The following is a 9,889-nucleotide window of genomic DNA, read 5'->3' as shown; positions in this document are numbered from 1 at the left end:
AGGTCCGGAAGGGCCGCTCTCGCCTGCCCGGGCGGTGCCACCAGCCCCTTCGAGGAGCGGCGGGGGGGCCACGCCCGAGAGCCGCCGCCAACCGCGGCCGCCGCCCCGCCCCCGGTACCGCCTCCCTCGGCACCGCCTCCCCCGGCACCGCCCGCCCCGGCACCGCCCGCCCCGGCACCGCCTTCCCCGGCACGGCCTCCGTCGGCACCGCCTCCCCTGGGACGTCCTTCTCCGGCGCGGTCTCCCTCGGCACCGTCCTCCCCAGCACCGCCCGCCCCGGCACCGCCTCCCCCGGCGGCGGCGGGCGGGGCCTCGCATCACGCCACAGCTGCATTGGGGGGGTGGGTAATCCTCTCTGAGGCTGTGGCGGGATGTTCATCCCGGTGTCGGAGCGAAACTGTGCCTCTCTGGGGTGGACAATCCCGCCCAGGCTGTACCGGCAGCCGGGCAGCGGCTTCGTGTGGGCGCGTAGTTTGTGAATCTGCAAAAGTCGCTTTAAAACCCCCCTGGTTTTAGCAAAAGCGCCTTAATTTGGCTTCAGAGTCACTGCTTCGTGATTTTCAAGCACTGGTCTCGCAGCCCCGTGTACTCTCGCTGTGCAGCTGCGATGCACCCCGGGCACGCCGTCCGGGGGCTGTTCCCCGCTCCCGCCGCGCTGACACCGGGGGCCCGGCCGTGTTGCAATCAGAGGTTCTGGGAGTGCTGGCTGCGCTCTGCCAAAGCAATCCGTTTGTTTGTGCTCTGTTTACTTCGGCTCTGCTTGTTTCGACTCCTGTTTTGGTTCAATTTGGGACCTGGCTGGGAGGAGGCACACTGAAAGCGGGGTGGGGCATTCTCTCTCTGATTTCCCCACCTCTTTACTGCTTTCTCAGACACTTTATTGCCTTCCCAGTTAATGCACATTGCGCTGCTGGAATAAAGCATGTAATTTAGCTGACATTGCCATCTGCTGACAAAAATGCAGACTAGTCTGCATTATCTGGGTGTCATAGCCTCGCGGGCCGACGTGTTGGCCGCGGGCCTCCTGAGGGTCACGTAATCCGACTTTCCGCTGAGAACAGAATCCTGTTAAAGCAAGCGGCTCAGGGAATTGTCTGGTTGTGTTATGAATAGCTTCAGGGATGGAGATTTCACAGCCTCTTTGGACAAACTGTTCCACTGATTGACCACACTTGCAGCAAAAGGTTTTTCCTGCATCTGAAGAGATTTTCCCATGTTTCAGCTTGAGGCTGTTACCTCTTGTGCTGTCATGGTGCCTGCCTGAGAGGAGTGTGGCTATCCCTTCTCCTGTTTGGTAACTGCGGAGAGCAGTAAGATGTCCCCAGAGCCAGCTTTCTGCTTAGGGCTGAGCAAACAAAGCTCATGTGCTCCAGCAGCCCTAGCTATTGTGAGGCAGTAAAGTGGATTTGCTCCAGTATGTCAGGGTCTTTTTTTTGTTTTGTTCTGGGAAGCCCAATCTAGGGCACAGTACTCCAGTCTCAAAGAAAGAGGAATAAGCCCAACCCTTGACCTACTGGCTGCCCCCTTGCTGATGATACAGCCTGCTGACTCACATTCAGCATCTCGCCCAGCCCAACCACCCCAGTCTTTTCTGCTAAATTATTTTCCTTCTAGCTGCTGTCCAGCTTGTACTTTTCTGTGTAATTATTTGATCCCAGGTGAAGGATTTGGCATGCAAATTGCTTTGAAACAAAGCTAGAGTAGTTAAAGTCACATTGTATTTTAATTTTTATGTAATTAAAAAAAATTATTCAGGACTAAGCAGTGTGATCCTAGAAGCAGGGGAAAAAGTTGCCACATTTTCTAGGCACTCTACATAGGCAGAGGATGCAGTCAGCACAGCTTGCATAGCTAAAAGTTAAAAAATTGCAAAAACCTTTCTTCAATGCTTGTGAAAAAGGTGAAGGATAGCAAAACTGACTGAACAGAAATGGCATTTTCTTTCTGAATGCATTGCATAGTGAATAAGAGATTTAAGAATCATAGGTGAGAGAGAACCAATCTATAATGAAAAACAAGCAAAAGGGGAGCTATTGCAATGACAATTTCCACAGTAAAATAATTAAGTCCATAACATCACACTTGTCTACCACCTACAGCATAAACAGAGAAAAGAGATAGTATTTTAATATTTCTCTAACTCTCATATGGATATCTCTATATGGCTGTCTAAATTTACTCATTCTGGTGCAATTTCTCAGAGTTCTGCCTTTTTGCACTCACAAGCTGAAGTTAAGTGCTGTAGGTTTGAAGACTGATTAACAAACACTGAAATCTTGCGTAATGGCAGATGCAGAAACTCAAACATGTATCTGTTTTTATGTAGCCTCTGTACCCTGGTAGCCAAGTGACCAGAGCAGGATATGTCCTCAGTCCTGTTGCAGCCATTGGTCTTGGTGGCAGCTCTGTGCCATATTTGGGGGATGAGGATGCAGAGCTGTCTCTAGCAGCTTGTGGGAATTTAAGTATAGTTGCATGAGTGTTATCGATGACAAAGCTGGCTGTGCCATCTTAAGGGTATCTCGTTCATCATGGGCAGGGAAAAAGCAGCCCTGAAGAGTTAACCCAGGTCAACGCTGCCAGCAGCTCATTGTCTTGTCTGTGATACACATAGCCCAAAAGAGACCATTCCCAGGGCTGGCTGCTCTTTTAGAAGGACATTTATCAAGTTATGTTTTACAAGGTTCCCTCTTAAACCGAGGATTATGCATAGGTGCTAGGGAATGTGCACTTGGAAAGTTAATGGGGAATACTTATTCTGGTTCTCAGCAGCATGTACAAAACTAAGTTTTCCTGCCTGGAAGAAGAGGCCAATACTAATTCATTGAACAAGTCCTTTAATTGTCCGTTAAGGTTAAATTGGTTCTTTCCCTCACTGGGCACCCTGAACAGTGTAAAGTTGCCTGTCAGGAAGCTCATATAAAATAACTGCCAGCTTTGCTCTGTTCTGTGTCTTTGACTGGAAGTCCTGAGCATTGCCTTCAGAGGTGGAGGCTTTACTGTGTATCCATCCCTTCACTCAATACAGAAACTTGTGTTACTGCTTCCACGAGAAACTGAAACACCTAATAGTAATGACATTGCAATTTCTAGGTGGCAATCTGTCTGAAGAATTACTTGTGTAAACCAATGGAAACACAATATGTGATCACTTTGCAGCAAAATCAATTAAAATGTCTATCTCTGTTTATTCCCCATAATTTTTTATGAGCCTTTATTATTTCTATTGCAATAGCACCCAGAGGCACTTGCAAGAATTTGGAGCTATAATAAGGAACACCTTGCATATGGGAAAGCATGATATTCTTCTTGGATGTCTTGCAATCTTGCAAGCTGCAACAGGTGAGTGAGAAGTTTCACCCAGTTTCTCACACCTCCATTTTTACATAGACCCAGATGAAACCACTGTAGCTTGTTTCAAGACTGTTCTTCCAGCTAAACCAGAATAATGCTAGTACTAAACAAACCTGGTGTTTCCCACTTGGTATTGTAAGTGAATCATACTCTTTTCATCAGCCCTCATTTTTCCGCCTTCCCCACCTGTGGAGGCCTGCTTGGCTTTTTATTATGCATGACTCAGTGTACCTATTCTTTGGTTAGATGCTCTTGGATTCACCATGTGGGATCAAATCAGAGCCTGATGCTGCCACTACCCAATTAAACATACAAGTAGTATGTCAGGTGATGCTTAATCAAGTCTTTTCCTCTTTCTGTGTGCCCTAGTGTATTTTGCTCTACCAACCCCATGCCAGTGTGTCCCTATCTAACCTTAAAAAGTCCTATAGTCACTCTTTAAGATCACATCCTTTCTGCATTTATCACAGGAGTAATTGAAACTTTTTTCATTTTTATTACGATCAGGTAAAGTTATTTATTGCCTTGTAGCAAAAGCAGGGGGCTTGATTCAATCAATTCAATGTTTGTTCCAGTTTTGCTACAAACTTGCTGGATGTTCTTGGCAGTGCAATTCCTCTTCTGTAAAGGGGTGCCAATTGCACGACAACATGTAGCTCAAAGGCTTCAAAACCAGGTGTCAGCCACTGAGCTGTTGAAGGAAAATACTGTAGAAACACAGCTTATGATTACAGCAGTCTGGAGACACTGCACTTGTTGCTGTGAGCAAATATGTGCAGTATGTACTTGTGCCAGACACTGTGTGTATGCTGATAAATTCAAAGTTTGACCTACTAACAGCTGTGTATGGTTTGTATTAACATCAATTTACTGAGCCCCTATAGTACCATGCTGCCACTTGGTGAGGAACTCAGGATTTGCTGTCGAAGCGGAGAATAAGGGCTGAACTGTCACAGAGGAGTCCATAAGGGCACTACCAAAATCTGACTTGGCAGGAGGAACAGGAGATGGCTTTATTAGCTACAATTCACCTGAGGAAAAGTCTGATTACGGTTAGACTTGAAGACATTTTGTCAGTTTTACAACACTTTGTCCCAGTGCGTAGGGTCTGATGCAGCAGCATGGCCAAGGCAGCACATGCAGAAACTGTTCTTGGAGTTTTCAGAAAGTGGAATAATTCTTCTACCTCTTCTTCACACAATATAGTCCAGGCAAGCAAATCACGAGGTTCTGGTATCACTGTTCCAAGGGGGTTATAGGAACCTATATCCATTTGCTGGATACAAAGTATGTGTATACACCCCACAAGAACACACTTGTGGACTATATATGAAATTGCAGACTGTTTCAAATCTGCATTGAAGGTTAGTGTCATGCTTCATCTGTGCAACCAAGCCAGTGAAACAGCTCCATAGAAAAAAGTTGCATCCCTTGTTCCTGATTTAGCTGTGTTCTCCACCAGCACACCCCAGATGGCTCTACTGATCCCTGCTCCCTGGCAAGGTGCAGCACTATGCAGCCTTTGTGCCAGTTCTGAACCAACTGACTTGACATTAAAAGTAGGACATTAAAACATTAGTCCAGCTAAAATGCCTTGTCAACATTGTGAGAGCTAAATGGATTATTTAGAGACAACTTAGGTATGTGTCTCAGATTTCATTTTGCTGTGCAGCTACAGCCAGAGTTGCTAGGCATATGGTCTTGTTATTGATCTCATGAGAGCTAGCATCTCTCTGTCACTGAGGAGATGAAGCAAAAAGTATATTGATTCATATATTTTAAGATCAAGGGGACTATTATGATCACATAATGTTACTTCCAGCATATCATATAATTTCACCCAGTAATTCCTGCATCAAACAAAAAATGTTTCAGGTGAAACATGTCTTACGTCTTTCAGAATGAAAAGGATTTGTTTGTTGTTTTTTTTTTAAACTCAAATTATGAAGGAATCATCTCAACAATTTGTTTCTTAAATAATTATCCTCACTCCTGAAAATCCACAGCTTGAAGTTTGAATTTGTCTGGTTTCAGCCTCTTGATATTGTTTTGATACGCTTTCATGTGCAAAATTAAGGAGCTTCCCACTCCCAGAAATCATCCTTTGCAGTGATTTAGGCCATAAACAAGTCACAGCACTTTTCTTTGATATTCTCAGAATAGATGAAGATGCTTTACTGAGTTGTGGCTGTAGGAATTTTTGATAATGACTTAAAATGTAGCTCAATTCAATAGAAGGTTGTAGGAATAAGGCAAAAAGCCTGGGATGTCAAAGACAAGATGAAAAATATGGTTTTCAGTGTAAACTCTTTTCCCCTTTTATAAAGCGCATAATCCATTGCACACCATAATAAGCATGTCAACAGGGTGTTGACTTTTTTTTTTAAACTGAAGTACATCAGATCAGTGTAAGGGCCAGTTTTACATTTAGGAATAATAACAGAACCACCAAGACACATTTGACTACAAGTACAGTGTTATTCCTTTGATTCCTATGTTGCTTTTTATAATCTTCCCTTCAGACAGATCTGACCTAATGGATATTAATGTCATGGGGAGTTTGTCAGTGACATCTGGATCTTTGAAGCAAACCTTCTTATGTCATGCTAAATTAAGTTTTCCTGTTTCTCAAGCCAAGGCACCTGTTTTGGTTTTTTGGGTTTGTTTTTTTTTCTTTCCCATGAATGCCATCTTATCTGTGAGGACCTGGAAAACAATAAAAGTCTAATCAATCAAGTGAAATATAGCAAAGTGGTCTTTGCATAAATAGGAAACTAATTCTGGTATTGTACAAGGAGAAAGAGTAGAATACAGAAGAAAGGAAAGAAACACTAAATATGCAGAACAAGATAATCCAAATAGTATATTTTTATTGAAATGATGGTATGCAAAGCAACATTCCTGTTGCAGAATATTAGTCTTATATGGCATTACATACATTTATATATGTTTTATCAAATTCATAAAAGGTCAGGTCAAAACAAACTGTGGAATTCAGAAAAGTATGAAAAATCATGACATTCCGGAGGGCCAAAAGCAGAGCTGCTGTAAGAAGGCACAACTCCATTTAGTCCCAGGTGTGCAGTACAATATTCTGTTGCTGGAAAAAGGAGCCTTGTGTATTATCTTTGGTTAGGCTCGCAGCAAACATTAACATTTTAACACCAATGACTCAAGGGTTCCAGGCAATAGCTGTATTTTATGTCCATTCAGTGTTCATATCAAATTAAGTACAAATGGACTGGGGTTTGTGCTACCTCATTTTCTGTACAACAGTTCTGAAATTTCTGAGACACTGGATTTGGTTAGCTTATGGATTTTCCAATAGTCACCAAGACTGGCTGAATAAAGAAGTGTGAATTATTCTTGCAATTAGCTCTGACTCTGAGGCAGATAATCATCGTTGTTAAAGTGCATTAAATATGACCTGCAGCTATTTGATCTTGTGCTCTAATCCTCTCAGCTCTTCTAAACTAAACAAAGGTGGGTGGATCAATAGTGAGATGGTTTTGTTCCAGAAGAAGAGCATGTGCAAGTCAAGAGGTACAACACTGCCATTTGTATCATTACTAAATAGATGTTCCTTCCACACTGCACTGCAGTGATCATCTAAATGAAGAACTCCATGTATTTGACACATCTGAGGCTACACCACTACCATGTCACTCATGTTATGCCACTTCTCCCTATACCCCATGAGCTTTTCCTTGTGCTCTTCCCCATCCTACAATGGCTTGACACTAGTGAAATAAAAGAAAGATGCTGTATGCTTTTCCTTGACTCACTGGTGTAGCCTGTTGTTTGGTTGCACATTCTTTCTACTCATTTGCAGCTGATGGGAAGCCACCAAGCTAATAGCACCTGCCTAAATCCCATACGAATAGGACAACAGGCTAGGCCCCTGGATCTGAATGTGCAGAGAAGCAAGCCTAATAGCAGTATGCTAGTGGAGCTGATTCTTTTGGGGTGTAAGATGGGTATGTATATGGCACTTTCTGGTGAAAAAAAAAAAACAAACCTAACTCAAAAACCAATTTGGCCTGTTAAACTGTCCCAGTTCTATTTCACAACATTATGTTGTACCAGGATTCATCCTGCCATCTATGAAATAAATTTGGTGCCCCTTAATTTCTAGTCTAAATTTACTCATCTATTGACATGAACTGATGAAGAGCTGCTTCATTTCACTGGCATGTGAATGAAATCATCTATTTCCTTGCTTCCCTCCACAATGCATTTAGGAACTTACAAAGGTAAGAGTGTCCACAGAGCACTTTGAAAGCCTTACACAAAAGGCACCACGACTATGCAAAGGATTACTGTCAATATTAGTGAATCACTTCAGCCACCACGGGAAAGCAGGTTTCTGTTTTAGAACAACAAAGAAACCACAGTGGTATTTACTGAGCACTTTAAAGATAACAACAGCTACATAAATACTAAGAATTATTAAGGTTTCTTTGTGAAAAGGTTAATTGCATGGTGATAAACAGTATTGCAACTTTCAAGCCCATCTACAGGCAGAAAAAGCACCTTTTGGTTACAGGAAACCCAGAACTAAAACCAGCTCTCTCTCCAAAGGCTCCAAGATGAAACAGATGCTCCCAACAGGAAGGTTTCCACTAAAAGTCCTGTTTTGGTTGAATAGTGTCTTTGATGAAACTAGATTGAACTTCAGCCTGAGCGGGGCAGAGAAAGACTTGACAGGCAGTTCTCCACTGTGCAGCTCCCCCTCACCCCCAACCTGTGTGGTCTATAAGCCAACACTAAGAAGAGCAATGAAAGAGCAACAAGCCTCTCCCTTCAACCTGTGCTAGCCCTACATTTCAAATTTTATTTAGAAATAAGAAAAGCCAGCTATAGCCCAATATCACTGTCTCAAAAAAAAAAACCAACCAAACAAGAGGACCAGGTAACTGCATTCTCTTGGAAGAATGTCAGCAGATGCTCTGTACAGGACACAGCACCCCAGGTGTTCTTCACACGTCTCTTAAGAGCCCTGGCTGTGGTGACCTTTCAAGGAGGCAGCTGGACACAGGACTTGGAAAGTCGTACTCTAAATGGTGGGGAGCAGACATGCATCTTCCCATGGACAGGCATAGCTGAGGAAGCTCTTTGCTGAGTAGCTACCCCCTTTGGGGTGAGATGACTCTCCAAAGAAAATAAACCTGGCCACCAGCAGATACTGGACACCTGCATATTGTTTTCTCAGCTTGCTTACTTCAGCAGTTGCAGGACCAGTGTTGGCTTGCCTTGTTCTCTTTTCCATGCTCTGCTATCAGGAAAAATTTGGAGACCCTCACCAACAGTGGATGCTTCCACATTTTTTAGAAAGACTACTTGATCACTACAGCCCATGTGATATTCAGAGTATTTACTGCATGGCTACTGAAGACCTTCTAATGATTATTCACCTCCTTTACCAATATGAAAGAGCTTTTCATCTTGAGTGTGTGGTTGTTCCCAATTGTTGATCTGAAGAAAATTCAGGGAGAAAGTTCAATATTGAGACCACGCTGCCCTAGAGTTCTTCTAGTTTTCTTCAAAACAATATGTTCATATTCAGCCCACTGGAGGCTCTAAATAAACCTGTCCTCTCCAGTGCTGCTTGTTAAAGAAGTCAGAGTGCAGTCCCATCTAATGCTGTGCAACTTAAGTTCCCAATAAAGCTCTTGAGATTTCTGCATGCTCAGTATTTTTTAGTCTTTGCAGAACTTAACCCTGGATACAGCCATCCTCTAAGCATCTTGCATAATTCTTTGATTCTGTACCAGTTCATATGCAAGTTTCTCTTAGGCACAACATTATTTTAATTTAAAAGCAGCATAAATTACCTAAACAAATAGACTTTTCTGGTATCCTATTACATTGTTGGAAAACTTAAGAGCTTTCCTCTTTAATGCTGAATAGAAATTGAATAGCAATTCCAGCATGCAAGCAAAGGTACAACCACTTCTGTTCTCTTCATCAGAGCATTGACTTCTTACCTAACTTACAGATAGAATAACTTTATGATTTGGTAATATATATGGCTAATTTTCACTACACAAATTACATTCATTTGTGCTAGCTCACTAAAAGATTTCCTTTTAACTCACTAAAGCAAAAGTGCAACAGTTCAGCTGAATCCTAGGCAGACATTTTTTAAGCAAGTAACATATCATTTCCTTACAGTCTTTGAAGGCAGGTGAAGTGCCTGTGTTTATGTACTGAATTAACTTTTTACCTCAACTCATTGTAAATTAATCTCTAATGTTTTTGTGGCCAACAGGACGTGGTATATACTGTTTATGTGGCAAAAATGACTGGATTTTAATGGGGTGTCTTACAGTAACATGGTTAAAACATAGCTCTTTACAAACCACCTGCAATTTGCACTGCCTTCCCCACACAGGCACTAGTAGCATGTCTAAGTGTCTTAACCACAACAAAGGCCAAAACTGCTGTTGAGAGTTCATTTTCCATGCCTGCATTAATTAGTGGGCCTGTTCAGTATGACTACGTGTTACCCTAACCAGCTGTTGAAATACCTGTC

Source organism: Neopelma chrysocephalum, unplaced genomic scaffold, assembly GCF_003984885.1.
Source record: "Neopelma chrysocephalum unplaced genomic scaffold, ASM398488v2 Primary Assembly neopelma1_22, whole genome shotgun sequence".
NCBI lineage: Eukaryota > Metazoa > Chordata > Aves > Passeriformes > Pipridae > Neopelma > Neopelma chrysocephalum.
This window is presented reverse-complemented; position numbering follows the sequence as displayed.